The 25,243-nt window shown below is 47.1% G+C and overlaps 1 protein-coding gene across 1 annotated transcript in view; it reads left to right on the top strand.

Annotated features, from left to right (window-relative positions):
• Positions 1–25,243, top strand: part of LOC138255404 (dedicator of cytokinesis protein 2-like) — a 1,984,107-nt gene that overhangs the window by 835,375 nt on the left and 1,123,489 nt on the right. The window lies entirely within an intron of this gene.

Genomic DNA, 25,243 nt, shown 5'->3' with positions numbered 1-25,243 from the left:
CAGCCTTGATCTTCATGGAGGAGAAACCAGAAGATAAAGATGCAGTTTTCCTTAGCGTCAAACCAACACATGTGCTTCTTTTGGGGTTGGCACAGCCGTTCAAGGTCACTCTCCCCATTTCTCCTTGATTTCAGCCACTCTCCATGGACTAACAAGAGGGAGAGTAAACTGCTGTCATGCAAGCACAGAGTCAGGAAGCAAATTGTCTCATTCATGGTCATGCAGCAGGCGGTCTAAGGTCACAAGGCCTCACCATATGGCCTGGCAGTGCTGATTCTTCTGTGGCCTATAGCTCTTCCTGCCTAGAGCCTTCTGCCTAGATCCCTCAGCAGCCAGTGTATACCTCTTTAGAAGATGGTTTGAAGCACCTTTTCCTAGTAGGGTGTAGAACATCCAGGTTGCTGTCACTGAATCTGGCAACAGGAAGTTGGAAGACGGAAATCCCAACTCTGGAGCTCAGATGTCTGTCTTGCTCCACTGGTGTGGGGCCACTGACACTGGTGAATGAGAACTCCTGTCCTTCCACATAAGCATACTCAGTTTGGCAACAGAGATTGTGGATCCTAGACCCCCAGCTCTGGGACTGGTTAAAAGTACTTCCCAACTTTTTGTGTTTTTTTCTGAAAATGGTCAGGCCACAATCTTTGTCCTCTAGTATCAACAGGAAGGAGAGGTGGAACTGGGAGTTCCCTGCTTTGAAGTCCTAAAACAGAGGTACAAAAGTAGGAGAGGTTTCACTACATGACAACCAGTAACACATCTAGAGTGAAGTTGGAATGGAAGGGGGCAAAGTCTATTCCTATATTACAGAAGCCCTACCCTCTGAAGAGTCCGGTCCATTTCAAAGGACTGCATGAATACTTTAGAGGAGTCCTACAAGTCACATTACTATCTGCTGGGCTCCCTGCAACCTTCATCTTATGTACCATCCACCCACAGGAATCCAGACGGCGGCACGGCCAGTGTGTCATGGACGCCAGCGTGAGCAAGTCAACAGGTCCACTGGCCACTGTTTGAAGTCTGAAATATAGCAAGAACCAGGGTTCAGTTGGCCCCTCAGGCCTCTAGGGCCTGGTGCCAATGCATTTGCTACTCCCCTGGATCCAAAATAGATTATTGGCTTTAACAGTGAGATGCAATACGTACGCTCCATGCACATCCTGTAACATAAATACAACAACCATGTCCCTGGTGAATGGAGAGAAGGCCCCCGTTGTTGGGGATTGGCAGACCAGTAGGTACATCCTGTGCATACAAGAGTTAAAAAGGCCTGTCTTGCAGGTATAATCTCGCCGTGTCAGCACTGGCGGTCCTTTACAGTGCTGTGGCCGGCTGTAGCTAGGCTCCGTAAGAAGGGTTGAATGGGGTGTACTTCTCCATAGCACCGAGCGCTGCCTTGGACCTCAGGGAATGGTAGTTTTCCTGTCTGTACTTTGACATGCAAGGAACGCACAGAAGAAAGTGGGAATGAAGAAAGGCACCCACTGAAGAAGAACATGTAAAGAGTACATGGTCATTCAAGAAGAGATACAAGGGGGACGCTAGGTGGTGGACATGTGAGCTCGCTGGCAATGCGAGGGGTGCACGGAGTATGTAGAGACGAAATAGAAGTTAACAGAGTTGTAGTGTCTTCCTCCTGGGTACCCGCCAATGACTAGGCCGCGCATAGAGCTGTAAATCACACACCTTCATTCGGCTGCATGTACCTGTGAACGCCCCCATTCTAAACCAAACTTTAATTACATTCTGTTGTAGCGATTGCATCACACTGGTACGGAGTCTGCTGGGCACCAGAAATGTTGCGTTCTAAATAATGGAAGACACTTGAGGAGTGTACAGGCAAACTCCTCTTGTAACGATAAAAACAAAGGGCCTGATTTAGCTCTCAGAGGATGGGATAATCCGTCACAGACGTCTGCCGTTTCATGAGCTCCGTAGGTAATAATGGGATTGTAATACAGCAGATGGGATATCTGTCAAGTTTGTGATGGAGAGTTCCCCTCCGCCAAGATCCAAATCAGGCCCAAAGTCACAGAGTGCAGGAGAGAAGGGGTGTTGTGGCGGTTAGCTTGCTAGAGTGTGCAAGGGGGCAAACTCTTGCTAGTATCCGTCACAGGGCCTGGGACCACCCCACTCCTGTCCCCACCAAGTTTTGAGGAGTCTGACCCCAAAATGAAGGTGCACCATGCGCAGGTGTTTTGCTGTGTTCTTTGTATTTGTCGTCGCCTGACATTTGCTCTTTTTTCTGTTTTGCTTCCACAGTATTTTGCAATCTGCTTGCGGCAGGGAGTGCCCAGCTGAATACTTCATGAACTGCTCGTCTCTGCCTATCACGCTTTTTACACCTGCCAAGCTGGGCCTCCGTGTAGGGGGTGGCATGACATGCAGCGAGTGTGGCACAGAGATTCACCGATGGTCTCTCTCTGCCATCAGTTGTGGCCTGAGGGCCTGGCACTCCAAACTGTGTCGTGCAGCAGAACATAACTTCTGCAAATGCTGGGATTCAGACGGATGAGGAGGCGGCCTGCTAACTTTTATGTCATGCACAGAGGAGCACACACAGACGCGCTCACACGCACACACACACCAGTGCTTAACTTGTATAGAACTAAGGGCCACATTTATCAAACTTCCATGCAGCGTAAGGGAAAGGGCAGGAATGCACCATACTTAACATAATATTCATCTCCTTTCCTTGCACTGGTGCACTGTTGGCTGCCTAGCGCCAATTCAGGCACCCTTGCTTCATGGTTCAGGGGTGCCTGTATTGCATCCAGAGTTGTTTTTGTGCAGGAAGGGACACTCATGCACAACAACAATCCTCTGAGGCATTTTCCTCTTTCTAAATACCCTGCAGAATGCAGCATACATAGAAAGAGGAAACAACAGAAAGAAAGAAATATATTTCTCCACGTTGGACCTGCCCTGGGATGCCATCGCATTTTGGCACATTCCCAGGTTTACCAGTGTTGTTAAACCTAAGAATGCACCAGAATCTATCAGTAAATGCATGGGAACACCCACGCTTCACCCATGAAACAGCTCCCTGGGGCAGATTAATGCAATGCAGCAATTTGTGCCGCGCTGCGTTGTGTTACTCTAGTTTTACCAGGCCATGCGGAGCCGTGCAAGGTGACCTCGTGTGGCTTGATAAATCTGACTTAGTAGTGCTTAGCCCTTGTGCCTACTTGCATGTTGCAAATGTGATGCAACTCAATGATAAATATGGCCCTAAGTGCATGGCCCTTCTCAGCAGACCACTGCTTGTTACACCGCCCATTGTTCCTACGAGCACTGACAATGCCTGTACAATCATAACTACAAACCGTGTGACAATTCAGAGTGTTCCAGGCAACACACAGCTACAAGATTGGCTTGAGCGGCGGGTGTTATTCATCATTAATGTACATTGAAGTATTTAACACTATTATTGTGCTTATGTCGAAATTAGAGAGGTAGCACCACCATGTGGTGAAGTGTCACTCATGCCGGTATTGGGAATTAAGTGCCAGTGCCGAGCCCTGGAAACCACCGGCTCAACTTAAGCACTGACACACACACAACATACTGGCAAGGCACACTCACCCAACTAAGGTTTACTTTATCTCTCTCTCTACCTCTCTCTCTTTCTCTTATCCACCCACACACAACATGCAAGACAAACACATACAGGCACACAGTGTGTTTCCCGCACACACACAAACACACACACACATTTACAAAGACGGCATGCACAAGCTTTATGCAGAAGTTATCTGTACTTGAAGTAAAGCTGTTCAGCCATGTTTCCTTTCATTTTTTGCCCTGTTTTGTATTTCATTCAGTGTCCTCAATAGCTGCTGAGTTCCCTGAAAGTGGGCACAAAGTACGGTCGAAGGTGCATACAACCGCACTCAGTGAAGATGCTACAGATGGAACTTGGTTCTAAGCATGGCCAAAAAATATATTATGAATATTTCTCATATTAAAACAGGGCAAGGCCCCTGACAAAAGTGTATTAATTACACTTGACACAGAGTTGGTGCCTGCCAAGAGGCTGTCCCTGACAGCTTTGTCCCCAGTGACCCTACCCTACCCAAGCGAACTGATTACAGAGTAACCCTACCTCCCAGACCTCATTCTGGCACTCCACCTGTAGCCAGGTGTTACTACCGGTATAGCCAGGTGTTACTACCGGTGTAGCCAGCTGTTACTACCGGTATAGCCAGGGATCATCACCCACCTTTCATCTTTGAATTGTAATCCTCTGTTGGTCATGCCATGTTCGCCTCTACATATCGGGTACCTTGATGGAACCAGGTGATAGCACCGGCACTGCCACAGCCGAAGAACCCTTCAGCAGGGTGCACTCCTCTCCGAATACTAAGAAAGCACTACAACCACTCACTAACAAACTGCACAGCCATCCACACTTGTATATGTTGTGCTGTCTTTGAATGAACCTGTTTAGGTGCCAATGTTGTCGCCTGTCTCCAACCTCACAACACCGTTTCAAGCACTTATTGCTTAAGGATAGGAGGTGAGTCACATATTACTGTTATTGTGCACTGAACCATGGGCCAGATGTACCAAGCATTTTGCATGGCGCAAACTGCAAAAATCGCAGTTTGTGCCATGCGAAATGCCATTTGCGATGCTCATTCACAATTTGCGAGTCGGTACCGACTCGCAAATTGTGAATGCGACTCGCAAATAGGAAGGGGTGTTCCCTTCCTATTTGTGACTCGCATCGCTATGCAAAATTGTTTTGTGACCGCGAATGCGGTTGCAAAGCAATTCGCAGTTACCACCAGTGTCACACTGGTGGTAACCCATTCGAAAAACCCATTGACAAAAAGGGTTTTTCAGAGCAGGCAGTGGCCCAATGGACCACTTCCTACTCTGAAAAACCTAAACCAAAAGGTTTTGTTATTTTTTTTATGTTGCAACTCGTTTTCCTTTAAGGAAAACGGGCTGCAAAAAAAAAAAAAAACTGCTTTATTTAAAAAGCAGTCACAGACATGAAGGTCTGCTGACTTCAGCAGGCCACCATCCCTGTGAGTGCAGGGACTCGCTATGAGGTCGCAAAATGCGACTCACCTCATGAATATTGATGAGGTGGGTCGTTGCGACACCATAGCGACTCGCAGAAGGTGACTGAGACGCCATTCTGCACATGGTTTTGGGACTCGGAAATTGTGAGTCGCTCCGAGTCGCAATTTCCGAGTCGCAAAACATAGTTTTGCTACATCTGGCCCCATATGCCTACACCATGCCTTGGAGGTAGGAAGAGTGCCTGTGTCCAACGTTTAGTCCTCTTTTTGGCAACAGTCTTACCTGCGGTCCCCATCGCTGATGAGCCATATCTGAGGACATATCCTGAGAGTCTGCAGTGGAGACCAGAGAGTCCCAGGCTCACCTTAGATTGACTCCCACTACAGATGATTCGCTCACTTGCACTACACATCTTTAGGTGCTGTACATTGAACCAATGGTGTGAGGCATTCTTTAATGATAATGATGGATTTGTAAAGTGCAACGAATGCCCGGAAGTGTCTTGGTGCTCAGGTCCGCAAGACCGCAGGAGAAGAAAGCAGCAAGGAGCTTGAGAGGAGCCAGGTTTTCAGGTGCTTCCTGGAAGAACTCAGGTTTGGCCACCACATATGCAGCGGCTCTTCTGATGGAATGGGCCACCAAAATGTTTTCTTAAAAACCAGAGTCCAACACACATTTTATGAACATAGCACTGAACTGATTACCCTTTAATAGGGCTACTTCGTGAATCAGATATATTTTGTATCCTTATTTATTTTGAATATTTATGGAATGGGCAAGACCTTAAATAAATCTGGAGTCCCCAAGTTCAGGCTGAACATATCTCTCCCTTGTTCTACGGTATGGTGTTTGCATCTCCTATGTGAACAGATAAGTGTAAACCTCCAGAGGATGTTACTATTTGCTTAATAGCTCTGAATAAACCAAAACAGGTACAAATGGTGATATCCGGCCGCCCATTAAAGGGTCGCTTGTAGAACGAGGGTCAGACCTATGGTTAGAGGTGACAAACTCTAACTAGTGGCTCGGCTCATTGCTAGATGATTGGTAGAAATGCGCAAAGTATGAAAGGGAAAGAACTTGAGTGCCAATGTGATACTGAGTATCTTACAAAATCACACTCCCAACCAATGGCAGTGTCAATATGTGTGAGGTTCTCCACTTTCCGTCAGAGGGTTTTGAGCTACTGGAGCAAAGAGCACGGGCTCTCGAATGGTAGGGAAGGAGGATAAGGACTAAAAAAACACCAAATGCATCTTCTATGGTTCCACATGAGCTTTGTCTGGAATGGTAATTATTCAGACACAACCTACTTGCAAATGTCCTCCCGTGGTCTCCTAAAAGACAGAGGAGATAGTTAATACCAAGCACAACCTCCACTCAAGTCCAAGACTTACCTGGTTTTCACTCAGTAAGTGCCAGTAACAGGCAGGCCAAGAGTACCTGGAAACCTCCAGGAACCTTGAAAGTCTGAAGCAGAGGAGTCGAGGCGTAGCAGCCATGAAGACACAGGATAAGAGGAACGCATCAGCCAGATAGGTCCAAAGCGTAACTGGTACGGTTACACTGCAGACAAAGAAGTGGGCAAGCCAAGCAAGGTAGACACTGCAGGGGGAGGAAGCAAGCAAAGGATGAGGGAAAACCACAAAGGTGCAGACAATGAGCTTACGATGGGCGATAACTACAAGTCCTAAACCTATACAACAAAGTCTTTACCAGACAAATGCCCACTGTTTCTCCTGGAAGCTCTCACCTTCTTTTGGAGCTTCCTTCCGGTGGCTCTTGTAGTGAGCTTGACCTGGGAGGCTGGCCTGATACCTTCTTGGACACTGACCAGCCCTCCAAATCCTCCTGCCTCTCCCCTCCCTATTTTACCCCACTGCGCTTGTCTCTGTTATCGATCTCATGCCAAATAATACAGGATGTGTTTATGTTAGCCTTGGTCTGAAATTATCTTACTTCTGTGGTCCCAGTAGGACCAGATATGTTGAAAGTAGGAGTGAACATAGTGAAACTGTGAGAAGAACAACTCTCTTGCCCAGTGATTCCACATTTCATTGACTTGAGAAATGTAGATTTTGACAGACAAGTTACTCCGTCACAACGGCGATCAAATATAAATCCCATTATATCCTTTGGGATTTATACTTCGGTAGACGGGATGTCCATCACCGTTGTGACTGGGAAACCCATCTGCCAAGATTGAAATCAGGCCCCGAGACTCTTGTTATCAGTCCAAACTGTGATAGGGAAAACAGAACTCTCCGGATGATTTCACCATTGAGAAAATATTTCTTTTGTAGCTAATAGTTCCTGGTCATAGATCATATAAATTACATTTCATCTGCTGATAATGATCGAGAACAATAGGAAACCGGATGGATGTGTCCAGACTCTGTATCTCTTGTGGGAGAAGAGATCACATTAAAAAGCTGATACATCTATTCCCACAAAGAAAGAACCAGATGTCAGAGATTTGCAGGTCAAATGAATTTCTCTTTTAGTTTATTAAAGGCCTAATCTTGTTTAAGGCCTCACAAAAAAAGTTATCCCTTCTTGGTCATAGAGGTGATTATTTTTACAATCTGGGAAAAGATTTAATGGGATTGCCTGTAAAAGTTGTGAAAGCCAGAAACTTTTGTATTTGCTTCCAGTGGTGGATACTGCCCAATTTATTACAGCTTCAGCTTGTAGGCATCCACCTTAAAAACATAGAGCCTGGATTAGAGTTTGTGGATGAGGTTACTCCATCACAAAAGTGACGGATATCCTGTCTGCCGTATTACAATCGCATTATATCCTATGGGAATTGTAAAATAGCAGACAGGATATCTGTCAGATTTCTGTTCGAGTAACCCATCAACCAAACTCTAAATCAGGCTCTTTGTCCGAAAATATGAATCTAAGAAAAGATAGCTGATAGACTGTAAAAATACATGTTTCAACCTTTGAGTACAATGCATTTTTCATTAGGCGTGACAGTATCTTAGTTGTGTTCTCACTGTTGTCTTAGAGTCTTAAAGATCACTATATATGTGCCTAATAAATCTCTAAATAGACCATTGATGAGTGCTGAAAGGATGCAGGACGTAATGCCATAATCTAAATGGCATTACCAAGTACTCATAATGATTGTACTTGGTATTAAATGTGTTTTCTCCATTCGCCACCTTCCTTAATTCTGGCAAGATTATAAGATTCTCTTAAGTCTAGTTTTGAAAATATCTTAGCATCTTCCACCTTGTCTAGCAGGGCTGAAATGAGAGTTAACGGATGGTCTGTTTCTGACGATGATATCATTGAGTTTGTGATAGTCTATACAGAGGCGATAACCTCCGTCTGGATTGTGAATGAAGAAGATGGGGCTCCTGATGGGCTACTGAATGGCGGATAAATCCCTTTGCTAGATTTCCTTCCAGATAGGCTTTTAAAACGTTTTCAGAGGTTTAATGCAAGCATGAGGAGTCTTGGCATGTAGTTGAAGAGCCTTAGCACAGGCATATATGTACCATGGGCAGGAAATTAATTTGCTGCCTTTTTACTAAAGACATCCTCAAGTTCTTTATATACAGGAAAGATGACACTTTCTTCCTTGGTCATCTGAGTAGCAAAAGAGGTTAGAGTTCTCCAGGTTTGCTCCTAGTGTCGAAGCCAACCTTTTTCTTTACAAAAATAAAAATTTAATGCCATGTATCCTCTTCACCAATCGATGAAAGGAGCGTATTTTAGTCCGATAGTTCCATGAACTATAGTCAATACAGGTAAAGCAATTACATCCAAACTCATGGACTCTAAGTGTCCTGTCTCAACAGCCATTGCGATGGGTCTTGTTTCCCATTGCCCCTCTCCTGAAGAAAGAGACGGCCTATCAGTTCCCCAGATTGCTAGGTTAAATTGGTAATATGAGGAACTGTGTACTTCTTTTAGAACTCCTGATCATTACAAAATCTAGATGTGCCACACTCAGTCATAGCCTTCTCTTTTGTAGGTCTTTCTGATGTGGTAATCTTCCTCTGGACAATGAAAATGAGCTCTGTCTGTGGTAAACACTGAAGAAGGTGGGGAGCTCACCCGAGATTCGCCAGTACCGAAGGACAGTTACGAACAAAACATGTTTCTTGTTGGCAGAGCAAACTCAGACCTTCCCTCCTTCTAATGGTTCCTCCTTCCTTAGTCATTGGTTTCCTTGTGGAGCTGGTTCACATGGGTTCTTCACAAGACTTTTCTATAGCACTTAAGCCTTCTGCGCTGGATAGATTCGCCTTCCGCATCTCTGCTACCTCTTTCGATGCCTCTGTTGAACTTCTTTTGAATGCCAAAGAGTTATTGAGTTGAACTTCACTTTTGCACGCCGACTAGGGCACAAGCCGGTTTGAGAAATTATCAACATATACAAAAGAAAGTGTATTGCTGTAGCAACCTATGGCACCATAGTTTGGAGGTGCATGGGTGCAGATCCTTTGAAAGAGGTTGTGAACAAATTTTTTCACTGACTTTTGACAGTCCCTTTATTTGGAGAGTAAGATCAATAAGGGATTAACACATAGCAGGTCAGTTCATGGCCAAAATCCTCAATCTTCTTGTACAGTTCCTTGTAAAAAGCGGCCGTTGCAGATTCATCAGTCCAATTTGCCCCAGTGCGAAGTTGTTAAAAATGGCTGATATAGGTCACCAATTGTCATCTCCCTTGACAAAGCATAGGTAACCCCATGTGAGTGGACTTTTCTGGGTGTCTCTTGTTGAAAATCTTTGCAAAATGTTCCAAGATTTGCTGTAGATTTGTCAGCCTCGGGCTAGTGTCATTAATTAAGGCAGTGGCCCAAGTTAAGGCTTATTTAGAGGCATCTGTAAGGAATGCTTATGGTCCAGCAATGAAATGCAATCTATATTGTGCTATGAAAGTCTGATATCTCTGGGGATCTCTGTTCAATTTCTTCAGCGGAGCCAAATTAGTTTCAGACATAGAGGGACTAATCAACAAATTAGAGCGGATGGTGGAATTCAAATGTGATGAAGCCTGAGTCTGAATTAGAACTAACACTACTTTTTTTTCTTGTCTACCAATATTCAAATCTTCCTGAGCCATCGAAATGGCTTGCTCAAGAGTTTGAGTGGGATCAGGATTAGAATCCATCTTACGGGCTTTCCAAACTGTGAAGTTTGAGACTTAAAAGGATAAGTTTGGTGGGTTCTGATGCTAATACCCAGTACTCCGCCTTAGAGGATGGCACGATTCTGAGTGACAGGAGCTCAGAATACACGTTCTTGATTGGGGGAGGATGGGGGTAAGTGTTAGAGAAACACCAGAGATGTCTTCAGTGGTTAAATATGTACTGATGACTCTTCTTACGTGTACCTACTTGCACAAGTCCTCTCAGTACGGCCTAGGTAAAAGGATACAGGAGACATATAGTAAAAGGCACAACCACCTCCAGCCACAACCTCCACTTCATTTCAGAACTTACCAGATTCCCAGCGAGTAAGTGCTGGTAACAGGCCAAGGGTACAAGTAAACCTCTGCAACCCAGAGAGCCTGGCGACTGGGAAGCAGAGGAGTCAAGGTGCGACAAGTATGAAGCCAGAGGAATGCCACTAGAGGAAGAAACGGAGGAACGTGCCAGTCAGTCAAGTTTAGTGTCTGGACAGACAACACATCCACGAGTGAGAAAGCCCCACAATCTAGACACTGCAGGGGCGACGAAACAAGGAAAGATAGGGGGAAACAACAAAAGTGCTAGCAAGGAAGAGTCGGAGAGCTATACAAACCAGTGCTTAATTTGAGCCAGTGGTTTCCAGTGCTTGGCACCAGCACTTTACTGTCAACACCGGCACTTATGACAGTTTGCCACATGGTGGTGCTGTCTGTCTAACTTAGAAATTAACACTACAGCAGTTGTTTATTAATTCGATATACATTAGAAAGAACTGACACTTGCTGCCCAAGCCATCCTTTTAGTATTGGGCATCTAGAAAAGTGTGAATCGTCACACTTATAGAAGTGTGATGGTTAGTAGTTGTGTTGGTACATCCATTGGCTGTCTTGGCAGGGCCAATTGGTGGTGCATGCTGCTGTGGCCTTCCGCTGAGGGCTCTGGCACTTAATGGTTTACAAATTAAGGTCTGCACACAGCTAAGCAGCTGTGAGGCAATTGACCACTGCTCTGATAGTCTCAAATTTCTCTCAGGACTCTCTGATTGTTCTTTTAGTGTCTTTGACCTGGAAGGCTTTCATTTATGCTCCAGTTGCCACTGACCGGCCCTCCAAATCCTCCAACCGGGGTTCTCCCAGTTCTTTCCAGACCATACCTGTCTCCTGCTCGGGTTAGTCTTGTGCCTCCTAATACACCTGATCCCGTCACTAGGATTCCTCCAGATATAAAACGTGGTTCCCCGATTTGGATGCCAAGTGAACAAGGATGAATGGGTTTATATTGAACCTGCAGTTCCAACACAATTGATTAGGTTCAAGTGAGATGCTGCTCATCCAGTGAATTAGGGGCGGCTTCCAAGATTCTCTGGGTTAGAATTATTTTGCTGTGCTCTGGACTAGAACAGAAAAGAACATAGATCAGACCTCTCACCTTGTAGCTTTCCGACCAGGACTGCATGTATGGTCATGCCCCATACATTGTAGCCTGACCAAGGACTACATATCTCTGGTCACATAAGTCTAACTCATAGCTTTCTGAACAAGGACTGCATATCTGGTCCCCTGCCCAATCCTACCCCCAAGCCTCCAATATGTAGCCTCCAGAGCTAGGACCACAAGCCTTCAGGCCCCAGTAGTTTGCATTTGATCAATCGCACCCTTGAAGAAGCTTATTGTCCAAACTGTGACTTGAAGGCTGGCAGATGGTTAGCCGGCCGATACTCAGCTTTGCACATGAAGACGTTTCTACACCAGAATCGCAATGTTAAGAGAACATGGTAGTCACAGTTACTCAGTGATGAGAGTGTTGAAAATTAAATTCTAAGTGCCATTTTCCAGAACATTACCAGGACACCTGCATTTTGAACCAGACTCAAAGGATGAAGACTTACAAAGTTCTTTGCACAAGAAGATCTCAGAGTACAATTTGGAGTTTACCAATCACCATCCAGTGAGTTTTTGGGGGTGCAGAAATAGGATAATTCTCAGGAATGGTGCACTTTGAGCCTATCCTCCATCACCCAGTCACCAATTTGTAAATGTAAACTACGATATGCGTCACTGCCAAACACCAGTACTTTACTTTAGAGTCTTGTGCACTGCCACACTGCTGGAGTAAACAATAAATGGTTGTTCCCGAGACACTCAACCAAATTGTCCAAGGCCACCCTACCAAGAATGAGGCCAAGAAGCCTAGAGATGTTCATGAAATTAGCTCTACAGGACCAGGCGAAGAGCTTGTGAGCAGAATCCAAGGCCATCTTGTGGAGTCTAGCAGTTGAGAATAGCATCAAAGGAGCCCAGAAGATAGAACTAGTATAAAATAGTTGGTGAAACTGAATAGACCACAAAGAAGTGGAGATCAATTGTAAAGGGACAGAAGAGGATGTCAGAGATTTAAAAGAGAGTTTAAACCTAATAAGAACCAATTACGTCTCAACTGTAGTAGCAAACGGATCCAAAATGCATTCTTCTCAACTGGCCACAATACACCAACCCTCTTTCTCTCCATCCTCTTGCCAACCATAAACCTTCAGAAGATTGAATACAGAGGAGACTTCATCGGAGATGAAGGAAGCCTTAATAAACTCTCATGAAAGCTGAATGGAGTACTGTAGCTGCTGCAGAGAGCTCTGAGTAACCCATCGTTCGCCTCTTTGAAACATGGAGCAGTCACGTTGGTCCTTCATTCTTGTGAGGCAGGTTAAATGGGTTGGATAAAACTATAGGGGCATTTTTACAAGAGGCTTGCAGGTGTCACTTTTCCCTATGCTCCTGTGGCGCAAGCCTCTCAACTATATCTATGAGTCCACGCAAAGCCACTTTACATGCTCTTCATGGCTTCCTAGATATATGTAAGAAAAAGAGGCACAAATCACTGCGTCGCCTTACTCTGCGCATTCCATGGGCGTTTCGGTAGGTTTTCTCACACAACTTCCATGAATTTTGACGATTTACAAGAGCATGTAAAATTGGGACAGCACCAAAACCTTACGCCTTCCCAGAGCAGACATAAAGAGGATAAATCTTTTTATTTCTCTTTTATTTACTCTTTCCTGCAGCCTGCATTCTGCAGCACACACAGAAAGAGAAATAATATGCCTCCCAACATTGTTTTTGTGAAGGGAGGTGTCCCTTCCTGCACAAAAACAATCCTGGATGCGACATAGGCACCCTTGCACCATGGTGCAAGGTTGCCTGCATTGGAGCTATGCAGAAAATTATGCGCCAGCGCAGGGGGAAAGGACAGGAAGGCGCTGTATTGCGTAAACACAGTGCATTCCATCCCTTTCACATTGGCGTAGGGCAGCGCTACAAGAAAACTTGCTGCTCTTCCCAACGCCAGTCCCATATAAATGAGCCCCTGTGTGTCTAATAACATCTTCCCCACGGAATGGGCAGGAGATCTTAATGTCAGAGTGATATCACGCCTCGATGGGGCATTGTGGACAAGAAAGCTTGGAGGTGGAAGGATACACTTTTCAAGCCCATTTACCTGAAAATACCTTTCCACCTTGTCTCCGCACATCAGAGTCCTGGAGTTTGCATGCACGCATGGCACGTGGGGGGCAGGCGGTGGATGTGCGACTCTCAGAATGTCACATCCTAATTAAACTTACATTGATTTTTCAGTGGTTTGTTGTGGCAGGGGAAGGCATTCTAATTTCATTTGCTGTCCTAATTTTCGTGTAGTCACAGTGACTAAGCCAGCTTGGCAGCTTGTGGGAAGGAGGGTGACAGTGGTTTACTCCTTCTTCGCGCCCACCTGCATCTCAAAGGACACGGGGGGGCTTTCAGGGGCACTGATGAGTGTGGACAGCCAGAGGCAAATTCGCCTTTCTTCCTTCCTTACAGTTACAGCTCTTGTCACCAGCAATAATATTAAATGGCTTCCTTTTCATTAGGAATTTAGGGCCAGACGTCCAAAAGGATTTTGTGATCCTTTAGTCATGGACGTCATTTAGGGATTTCCAGGGGTCGCAGCTGTGACCCCTGCCCTGCCCTTTGCTACCCCTGGCACTGCCTTTGGAACCCCTGGTCTCAGACGTGGCACATTCAGTGCCAGGAACACAGTGGCAGCTCATCCTTCATTTGGGGCTCAACTCTCTTTGTTTTCTATAATTTTGTTTATCACACTATATGTAAGTTGTGTGCGTGCTTGCGGATGAGAGTGTTTTTATGTGGGAGAGAGAGTATGTAAGTGTGAATTTGTGTAAGTATGCGTGTGTGAGTGAAAATGAAGGTCAAAGGGTGTGTGATGTCACATTCGTTACCCCTGGCATTACGATGACTCGACGTCCATGATGGTGTCATGATCCACTACTACAATTATAAATCTGCTCCCCAATGCTGTTGGAGGGTCCAGGGGGGCCCTACCCTTTCAATAGGAACCCCAACCACTGTAAGTGGAATTAAGGGTAGCCTTTAGGAGGCCACCTATCTTGCCACTGGCGTGACAAGTGGCACAGGAGTTACAAAACTCCTTCACTTTCTGGAACATACCTGGCCAGTAGAAGCGGGGTGTTAACCTACTCCACATTTTGGTCTGGCCAAGATGCCCAGTTAAGGGGATGTCATGAGTCAATGTGAGTAGGAACTCTTTGTACATCTGGGGCACTAACACTCTCCTAGTGGTACCAGATTTGGGGTCTCTGACCTCAGTATACGGGAATCGCTCCTCCAAATAGGATCTGCAGGAACCACTGACATCTCTCTTTTCCTGGTCAGCAGCTTGCTGTCGCAGGCTCTCAAGAGTTCCTCTGTCCCTGGCACAGTGCTTTCCTAGAGGGGCCTCCTGGGCCCAGGAGCTCTGTCGTCTAAGGCCCAGGTTCCCAGGGCTCAGCTCCCTCAAGGGCTGACAGGTGTTCTCCCTGAGGAGAGGGGCCTGTACTTGTGGCTGATCCAAAGCTGGCTTGCCAGACATCCTGCCCTTTCTCTTGGGGGGCCGGGCCATTCTTCCAGGCTCCAGCAACTCTTTTTCACCCTGGACTTTGCATTGCGCTCGATTTTCCACACACACCCATTCAGGTATACCCAGCATAGCTGTGTGCGTCTTTCTTTCGACCTCGGCCGATGCTGAGGATTCCAGATCATTTCCTATCAGACAGGCTACAGGAATTGCAGAGCATACCACCACCTTCTTCTGGCCAGTAACCCCTCCCCACTCCGAGGACACCATCGCCATGGGATGGACCTTAGCTTGGTTGTCAGCAGTGATGACGGGGAAAGTTTCACCAGTCAGATACTGTTCTGGGTATGCCGGTTTCTCAGTCACCATGGTGACAGTTGCACCTGTATCCCTCAGGGCTTCAGCTTTGATCCCATGAATATGAGGCTGTTGCCTGTACTTCTCCAGATTACTGGGCCAGACAGCCAGGGCAGCTACACCCACCCCTCCCTCTGAGACTAAAATTGCTTTGGTGAGCTCTCTGGCAGGGTCAGTGCCCACCTGGGATCCCATCTGGAGACTTACCGTTGCACGAAGGGCTGCTGCAGGTGCACTAGTGGGATTCTTTTTAGGACAGATAGGGTCTCCTGTTCGGTGGCCATTGGCTATCAATTGAAGCACCAAGCCTTCTTATGGTCAAAGTTCTTGCCCTGGTACCCACCCTTGGTTTGTGGTTTGTGTCTGGGCCCACCCTCCTGTTCAGCTTTTTGGGGGCCTTTAGCAGACTCTTTGTTTTTATCTTTCCACTGGTCACCATCTTTCCCTTGGGGGGACTTAGTGACCCCTTTCTTTTGGTCACCCCCACCATGACTTATTTTCAATACCCTGGTCTTGACCCAGTGGTCTGCCTTCTTTCCCAATTCTTGGGGAGGAATTAGACCTAGGTCTACCAGGTACTGATGCAATTTGTTTGAAACACAGTTACTTAACAGATGCTCTTTCATAATAAGATTACAAAGCCCATCATAGTCTTGGACATGATTCCCTTTTAACCAGCCACCTAGTGTTTTGACTGAGAAGTCGACAAAATCTCCCCAGGACTGACTAGAGGATTTTTTTTGTCTCCCTAAACCCAATCCTGTACTCCTCAGTGTGAATCCAAATCCCTCAATCAGAGTATCTTCCAATCGGCCATAGGACTCAGCATCTGCTCCAGTCAGTGTTAGGGAGTCTATCCCTACCCTTCCCTGAGAAGTTCCCAGGGCAGAGACCCCCCAATACTTTTGGTTGAGTTTTCTTATGGCACAAGCCCTCTCAAAGGCTGTGAACCATTTGGTGATACCATCACCCTCTGAATATTTGGTACAATCCCTTTGGGGATCTTAGGGTCAAAGGTTTCTTCTTGCTCCCTATTTAAACTTTTGCTGCCACCAGAAATGTGTCCTAAGCCAGACGCAGCTCGTTCTTTCTCTATAGACAAGAGCCTAGACTCTAACTCTATCCTCCGGGCTAGCTTCTGGAGTTCGGCATCTCCAGTGTCTCTTTTATTGGGGTGCTATCAGAAGTGCCTCCGGTGGTGTTATGGTCCAAGGGCGTGCTGATGGAATCATCATCCTCCTCCATCTCCTCTTCCCTGACAGGGGTCTCTTTTTCTACCATGGTCCTAACATTTTCTGCAAGCAACTGCTGCAGGTGGGCTTTTGTGGGCGTAGGGCCCTTGGCAAGGTTCCATGCTGGCAGAAGGCCTTAAGTTGGGGAGCTCTAAGGTTTCTGTAGGGGCCAGGTTGAGCTCCTGCGATTAACCTGCTGCCTGAGTAATGGTTTTAACGAACTCAGGACCTTACTAGAAACTTTAAAAAGAAATTACGTTAACTACTAGAAAGGCCTAACTTAGCTAAAGTATTTTAAATTCTAAACAGTTTAAAACTGGGGGACTTGACAGAAGGCCCTGCAGATAATTTTAAACAATTTATAAAAATTTAAATATTGGAAAAATATTTCCTAATAACTGTTTTGGATTCCTTCATGCAATCACCTTTCAACCGAGTGGAACAGATGTCAAAGTCTTGTATCCCACCACTGTGCCATCAATGTGGGAAGTTGCCGCTTTCTATGATATATCAAAATGAGATATAATGTGAAAAGAGTCCAGGAGTTCCCCTTACCAGTGTACAGGGGCTTGCTCTGGCAATCCCAAGGCACTGTTTTAGGGGGCAGTGTGGTCGACCAGCCTTAAACTTATCAGAGAGTAGTGTGAGACATATGCAGATACGCACACAGTCAAAAAATGAGACACACATATCAAGAAGGAGATCCACACCAATTTATAAAAATAAAAAGTATCTTTATATATGTTTTGGCACCAGAATGATGAAATAAGTACGTTTTGCAAGGAGAATCTTTGCAGCTTTGAAAAGTCGACACTGTGCATTTGTCAGAAGCGTCAATGTTATCCTAAGGCGAGAACAACAAGTACTGCATTCAGGTATAGTACAGTAACTCACGAGGCCAGTTGCCTGGACTTTAGGTAAGTACTGGGCATAGGTCAGGACCACACCAACAGAACACTTCAGGCAGAGCTGCGGCGACCTAGTGCAGAGGTGCGGTACGGCATCAGGTGCCCCATGTTGCTCAGTGGAGATCGGTCCGGGCGAGGAGATGCTGCAGGTAAGGACTGGTGAACCAGTCTGGAGGAAATAACAAAGGGGTTCCACTCTTGAGATGTCCGGGGACATGGGGACACCTTGGGTCCTCTTCTTTATGGGCCAGGGGCGACGGGTGCAGAGGTGCTTCTAGCCATCGTGTTTTCTCCACCGGAGCACTTGCGGTTTAGGGAGCCTGAGTGCACAGGAGGCAGGCGACATCTTGGGGGTCCACCCTGGGTAAGTCCATGGTGGACTTTATCTCTGGAATGCCGGCAGAGCACGCTGGCATCATTGGTCCATTTCAGCTCGGGCTGTGCAGCACGGGTGCAGTGGTGCTTTCCAGCGTTGGGTTTTTGGAGGTCCGGAGTCCTCGCAGTTTGTCTTGGGGTGCCTGCAAAAATGCTGGGAAGCAGTTCTGCTGCTCCACGGGAGTTCCTGGATCTTTGTTGAAGGCAGGCAGTCCTCCCAGGATTTGAAGGCACAACAGCTGCAAAATGAGTCGACTTTGGCACAATTTGGCTGGAGCGGCAGGCAGGCCAGCAGGGCCGGTTCCATGTCAATTCTTCCTCTGTTTCTTTTGCGGTCCTTCAGTATCCTTCTTCTTAGGTCAGCAGGAATCTGATTTTCTGGGGCCAGAGGCTCCCCTAAATACTGCATTTAGGGGTGTTTCGGGAGTGCAAGGTAGTAGCCAATGGGCTACTTTCCTCTGGGTCACCAGTCCCCCTATATGACCACTTCTTGTAGGAAGGGGTCATATTCCTGTCGTACAGTTTCTAAATCTGCCAAAACTAAGATGGCAGATTTCTAAAATTTGTGTCCACCTCGGGCAGCTCACCTCAGGGGTGGGACCGACCTGCGAGGGTGAAAACACCTTCCTGGATTTGGGAATTCCTACCTGTCCAGGAGCCAATTAGGCCCTAGAGCAGGGGGTTGGCATCTCTCCTGTGAGTGAAGCCAGTTCTGCATACCAGGATGGTGGCCTCTTTGAAGCCCCCTGGTTTGGAATGCAGATTTACAGGTCATCCTGTTGGGTGGTGTGTAAAGCGCTTCTCCCAGAGCAGGCTTTTTGACTGACCAGACAAGAGCACAGGTCCACGCCTTAGAATGTCAACCTCGTATCTGGTGGTGGCAGACTGGCTAAAACTGGTCAGTCCACTCCTGGATAGTTGGAAGGTTTTCAGGGGGCTCCTCTAAGGTGCCCTCTGGGTGCATGTATTGATAAATCCATCACTAGCATCAGTGAGGGTTAATCAATATGAGATGTTTGAGACAAAAACATCCTAATTTTCAGTGAAGCCATCATGTAGCTGGGCAACTTGTATTGACCAGTGTCCGGCACATATACTCAAAATGGCTTTCCTGTTCACTCACCATGTCTAAGAATCGACAAAGACATAGCAGGGGCACATCTGGTCACTCCTATATGTCATCATATGTTATGTAATGCAGTGGCTCCCAACCTGTGGTCCGGGGACCCCTAGGGGTCCCCAAAGCCTCCTCAGGGGGTCCGCGACAACTCAGAAAATGAAATGACATTAACAGATTAGATCTCCAGCTCCCAGTAATGACTCAGTGGGGGGTCCCCGGATCCCAGTGATGATTCAGTGGGGGTCCCTGGGTTCCAATAATGATAAAGTGGGGGGCCACAGAAGTCATAAGGTTGGGAACCACTGATATAATGCACCCTGCCTTAGGGCTGTAAGACCTGTGGTAGGGGAGACACATATATCTTGCACACAGAGTTCGGGGACATGGCGAATAGGCAGTGTGCCATGTTGTGTTTTCACTTTTAGCTGCACTGAGATATGCAGCCTGCAAGGCCATTCTGGGTGTGCTAGGCGAGGGGTCTCTGAGGGTCGCACCATACAAATTGCAGCCCTCGAGGACCCTCTTGGGTACCCATGACCTTGAAACCAAGGGTACGTCTACTAAGGACTTGCAAGGTGGGGGCAAAGGTATTACCAATCTGGGAACAATTGTACAGTTTTTAGGGAAAGAGATCCTGGCACTGGGGACCTGGTTGGCAGGAGCCCAGTGCAGTTTCGGTGAAAAATTGCATGAATACCAGGCAAAAAGTGGGGGTGACAGTGTCAAAAAACATCTGGACTGGAGCAGCACATCAGGCATGGGCCTGGGAAACTTGGCAGGGCTGTCGAAATGCATGGGTGGGCGTCATCTGTTTCCAGAATCAGTGTTTAGATGCACCTCTCTTTGGAGCCAGGACAGAAGACCGCTCCAGTCAGCTCCTGCGCCCCCTTAAAGATCTGCGCCCTGGGCGTGGGCCCAGCTGGCACATGCCAAAGGTCGTCCCTTCTCTGAGGCCTCATCTCAGGTAGTTACTCTTCCCTTAGGAGCACCTCCCTCTTCACTTGTGATCTTTATAACTTAAGGAGACTAGGGGTCCCGAATTTACCGGGCCAGTCCCGGTTTTTCACCAGCCCACCCGGCAGATTTCAGGAATTTTAGCGCATGTCCTCGTTTTTTTAGAAAGGGTGGACTGATAACGGTGCGAGGTGATTTTGTTTACTTTCCAAAGAAGTGACAGATAGCAGCTAATTAATTATCAGGCATGCTGGCTTTAAAAATTGCATTTTATGTATGTTCCTAGCGCCTCTTCTGTAATTCTTTGCTGATGAGCTGTCGTGCTGTGCGCTCGGTTGAATTAAAATTTCAGTCCTATTATTTTAGTGAAATGCCCCGTTTTTGGCTTTAGAATTCTGGTCACCCACCCTGGCTTGTAGTGTTCACAGCTCCCACCTCATCCCTCAAGGACAGGCTGTATCTTGGTCACCCCACGTGGCTCCTGGGACAGAGCTCGGGGCCCCCACTGCCCTCCCCAGCCTCCTGTGACATTTAAGGATCGCAGGACCCGAGCTGGAGTGTTTTTAATCAGAGGGAGAGCAGGCGCCGTGCGGCGGGTAGCGCTGCCTGCTCTGGGCGCCCGGCGAGGCGCTGTGATTGATGCCGCAGGAGCGCACGATCCCTGCCCTGTCTGGACAACCACCGTGTGTCTGATCTATAAAAATCCATTTAACCACCTTCAGAAAAACAGGATGAAAAAGAGAGTATGACCGGACTATCAAAGGCAGCGTTCCGGCACCCCGCCGAGGGGGAGGGTGGGGGAGGACCCGGCTGTTTTTAGCCCTCTCTGGAGGAAGATGTGTCAGCCTTTGTAAGTCAGCGGGCTGCTCGAGCGGAAGGAGAGGGTAGGGAGGGATGTCTCAAGGGAGAGGGCCCGGCGGCTGGTGGGCGAGAGAGGCATCAGCGCCGGAACTAATGCTACTGGAATTATGCGGCAGCAGAGGGCCGAGTTATGCGGCGGGTCAAGGGCAAGTTATGCGGCATGGTTCACTAAGCTATGCGGCGGGTCAAGGGCAAGTTATGTGGCAGGTCAAGGGCAAGTTATGCGGCAGAGCTAAGTACATTATGCGGCATGAAAAAGCGAAGTATCAGTCAATCAATCGGTATTTGTAAAGGTGGCTACTCATCCACGAGGGTCTCAAGGTGGGGGAGGGGGGGAACCTCAGTCTTGAGGTTCTTCCTGAAGATGGTGAGTAGTATGCAGGATTGAAGGGCACATTTTGTGATAGTGTTACTTCATTATTTTGCCATTTTGAAATTTTACCCTGGGCATTGGTTCCACCTCATTAGTACCAGTTTAACACCGAACTATAGCAATAAGATACAGAAAGGTGACCAGTCCCGCTTTGTACAGGCCTTCTACTATGCAGCAACGTGTGTCGCTGCGTTTTTAGTAACTTTTGAACCATTTGAGCTAGAAGCATTTTTTTGTTGTTAAAATCTGCAAATTATTCATTATGTTATGGATTATGTGGCAAATGTGGCAAATCGACAATTATGAGAAAATCACAGCAGACGCACAATCGCATAATTCCAGTGGCCCTGGCTATGAGGCAGGGTTTGGACAGTGACCTCTGTCTCACCAGCAACGGGCACCAGCTGGTCGCGCCAAGCAGAGGCACTGCCCGGGCATGTAAGTTCGGACATGCCTCTCCTAACGTTGAAAAAACTCTTGCACGAACCTTGACAGTGACTGTACAAGTGTTTATGCAGAGAAGAAGGCCCCTTACCCAGGATGCGTTGCTGCCTAACTTTGGCTGCTGGTGAAAAGTGAATCCAGAAGATGTCCCCAGCTAAAGAGGCATCACGGCACTGCGGGTACCGGAAGTAGTGTGCACTCGCAGACAAGAGGCGCTATCATGCCATTGATGCATGGGTGCCAACCTATGACCAGGGTGACTGGAATTATGCGGCAGTGCAGGACCACATGATGCATCAGCGATGACTAAATTATGCAGCAAGAAGGTGCAAATTATGCACATAATGTAGCACATTTTTTGTTACTATTTTTTAAATATTTTCATTTTTACACATGGTATTACTGTCTGGGCATATATTTCTCCTCAATTCCAGTTTAGCAACAAAATATAAAAAAGCAACATCAAGACAACCAGTTAATATTTGCACAGGACCTTCCACTGCTTGCAAACCCACATTGCAATGTTTCTGGTAACTTTTGATCCGTTTCAGCTAGAAACACATTTTTTTTTGTTTAAAATCTGCATATTATGCGGCATATGATGGATTATTTGGGAAATGCAGCAAATCAGTAAATATGCAAAAAAGCCAGTGGCCCTGCCCACGACTGTTCATGAAAGGTGGCCCTCTGCTAGAGAGACCCCATGACACTGCGGGTGCAGAGAAGACGCGCTGTCGTGCCAGGGATGCGCGGAGGCCAACCTTTGGCAGACCATGGATGGTGATTCCAGAAGATGACCCTCAGATAGGAAGGCATCAAGTTACTGAGGGGCAGGGAACAGGAGGGCAGACCAGAGCTGGATATAGTGACCCAGGGGTGTGCAGGGCCCAGCACCAGTGACATACTTAGCCAGTCACACACCACAGATGCTGTTCCAGGGAGACAGAAGCAGCCCAAAGACAGAACTGCAGAAGAAAGCTGCCAACTACAGGCTATTAGGGCAATTGTAGCATCATTTTTGGTAAAAGACAGATTGTTGATGTCGTAGGCACCAGCACTGATCCTATGTATCACCAGCCCAGTGTTCACTCCTTCCTGTACCCTAAGTGCCCTGATATCTCTCTAGATGAGGGTCACTTTTCAAGAGCATGGGTTGGCATCCGAGCATTTCTGGCACGATAGCGCTTCTGGACCGCAAGCAGTGCTTAATTTGTAAATAAAAAAGTGCCGGTGCTAAAGCCCTCCTCTTAAGGACGCGCCCGCTGCAATTAAATGTGGGAACACAGAATACTGAGGCAGTGTAATCCTGAAGTCATCGTGGGCCTCTTCAATCCATTTACAGCCACTCCCTGCCCCTTCAGCTCACCCTTGCAGCTTTCTACTTTCTCCCTTTGTGATGCTTTTTCCTTTTTCTCTTTGTCCGTCTTTCCCCTGTGTGTCTTTTGCTCGCAGCAAATGCTTGGGGCAGAAGAATAAGCCCCGGCTCTCAAAAATAAGTGCCAGGGATCAGCACCGGAAACAACAAGCACAAATTAAGCACTGACTGCAAGGGACCAGGAGGGTGAAAGAAAAAGGTACAAAAGGCAAAGGAAAATAGGAAAGCAGAAAGAGGACATGAAGGAATACAAAACACAATAAGAGATAGAAAGTGTTGGGTGATGGAGAAAAAGGCATGAGGTGGAATTAAGAGAAGGGAGTGACAAGTGGACGAAGTTGCTCAACTCCATCAATGGAAAGATGTACCACGCAAGTGTGCCTCCTCTTCCCTCTCCCAAAGGCGAGACATCCCGAGGCTGGAAAATGAGCAGTGGAAAACCCTGCCTGGTGGAAGGAAATAGAGCATTCTTTGGGGACAGTGCTCCAGAATGATGCTCAGTGGTGCTTTGGGCTTCTCCCGTGAGGCGAGTCGTATAGAGCTGGTAATATAGAGTCAGTGATAAGAGACACCGCGAGGAGCATAAGATGGAGGGTTGTGCCGCTGGTAGCGGACTGCTGCTGAGAAATCGTCAGCCCACCCGCTGCCCATGGCAGAAGTGGGATCAGCTTCCTTCTGCCAAAAGAGCTGCCAAAGTGTTTCTCGTTTGTAAACAAAAAAAGAAAATGCTACCTTCAAAGTGCCTGAACCGCTCAAATTATTTTTGCAGAAAGTTATGTGAAGTTGTGGCTTATGGGACTTCGAAGTTAGAATACCCCATGTTACACAAGTCAGCCTTGGGGTGGCCTTACCCCAAACATTTTGCCTTACTCCTCCATTTTCTCAGATCTCATTTTTGTTGACCTAAGGACTCTGTGCACTTTACCACTACTAACCAGTACTACGTGTGTGTGTTCACTCTCTAAAACATTGTAACATTAGCTTACACCCAATCTGCACATGTAATTTACTTATAACTTTCAATTGGGGGCAAGTAGAAATGTTGAATTTGGTCTCTAACGAATTGTAATTTGAAATCTTATTTAATGGTAAAGTCAGATTTTAAGACACAATTGTGAAAATGTCACTTTTAGGAAGTTGGCATTTTCTTGTCCTAATCATTTGGTGTTTGTATCATGGGTCACATGACTAGTTGTAGCTGGCCGTTGGTCTTTGTGTCTTTCTCCCAGACAGTGAGACACATGGGTAATATGTGTTGCCAGGATGGGCCATTTCGGACTTGATAGGCAGAGGAGGTGCCATCCATCCCACTTGCACATCGCAAAGCCTCTGCCTCAGGACACTCACAAAAGGGTTTTCAATAGTCTTTTGTGTCCCCAGACAAGCTGGGGTGAGGGCAGGGAGGCAGAAATTTCCAAACAAGTTTGGGGGTGGAAACCTCCAGAACTTTCTACTTCAAATCTGGCACCCATTAAAGTATTGGACCATCAAACCCAACATTCCAGTGCACCTCTGGACCTGTGAAGGCTCAGAAGGACTGCTGTGTTGCTCTGCTGCTAGAAGGATGCCCTGCTGCCTGAGTGAGAAGCACTGCACCTGCATCTTGAACCCTGGACCACCAGAGTGACTGCAAGGGCTGTTTGGCTGGCCTCCTGATCAGAGCTTCAAGGATAGAAAAGGCTCCAGCTGCCTTGAACCCTGCACCTGCACCCTGCTTACTGAGTCTCCATGGTGGTGGTCCCCCAAATCCTGAACCCTTGGAAGTGGATCTGAAGGTACCAGCCCAGCTGAGGACTTGAGAGGAACTGACACAGTGTGACGCATCTCTTTGCCGCTTCGCAGTGGAACTGCTGCTGTGCAACGCATCCCTGACACATTGTCCCACAGCACCTTGGAACAGCCACTGCGCAATGGATTCACGATGTCAATTTTGTATCGCAACCCTGCAGCTCATCGGAACCGTCACTGTGTGATGCATTCTCCACGCAGGACTTCTCATCACAGCTCTGCAACTGCTCCGAACCCCTGTTGCGTAATGCATCCTTGACACAGGACTCTGCATCACACCCCACAGCTCCTCTGGACCATTGCTGCATGACACATCCTCAAGACGAGATCTTGCAACATTCAACAACCAGGATTTCATGTTTAG

This window comes from Pleurodeles waltl, chromosome 1_1 (assembly GCF_031143425.1).
Source record: "Pleurodeles waltl isolate 20211129_DDA chromosome 1_1, aPleWal1.hap1.20221129, whole genome shotgun sequence".
NCBI lineage: Eukaryota > Metazoa > Chordata > Amphibia > Caudata > Salamandridae > Pleurodeles > Pleurodeles waltl.
The sequence above is the reverse complement of the archived record's forward strand: the minus strand, read 5'-3'. Positions and strand labels throughout refer to the sequence as shown.